This window comes from Bison bison, unplaced genomic scaffold (assembly GCF_000754665.1).
Source record: "Bison bison bison isolate TAMUID 2011002044 unplaced genomic scaffold, Bison_UMD1.0 scf7180017856539, whole genome shotgun sequence".
Taxonomy (NCBI): Eukaryota; Metazoa; Chordata; class Mammalia; order Artiodactyla; family Bovidae; genus Bison; species Bison bison.
In genome coordinates, this window is record NW_011487112.1 from 7,007 (window position 1) to 7,452 (window position 446).

Below are 446 nucleotides of genomic sequence, written 5' to 3' on the forward strand. Positions count from 1 at the left end.
ATTTAACATTGGTCATTTTAGACAGCTCTCAAGCACCTACTATATACCAGGCATTTTCCTAGGCATTAGCCCTAGGCCTAGTTCCCATGGAGCTTCCATTATAATGGGGGTAAAAGACAATCAAAAATAATCCAACCATGACATACCATGTGGGATTTTACTGTGAAAAGCGATATGAAGACAAATAAGGCAGGTACAGAGATAAGAATGACAGTGAGGTGGGGAATCGAGGAAGGCCTCTGCGAGGAGGTGGCCTCTGCGAGGAGGTGCCCTCTGAGCCAACAGGTCAGCGTGAAATGAGGGAGCATGGCTCACACAGAGCTAGGGAGGGGCATAGCTAGGGCAGGGAACTGTAAGTACAAATGCAGGGAGGCAGGAAGGAGACAAGGTTAGTAGTGGGGCCTGAGTAAGCAGAGAGGAGAGGAGGTGGTAGGAGATGTCATTGG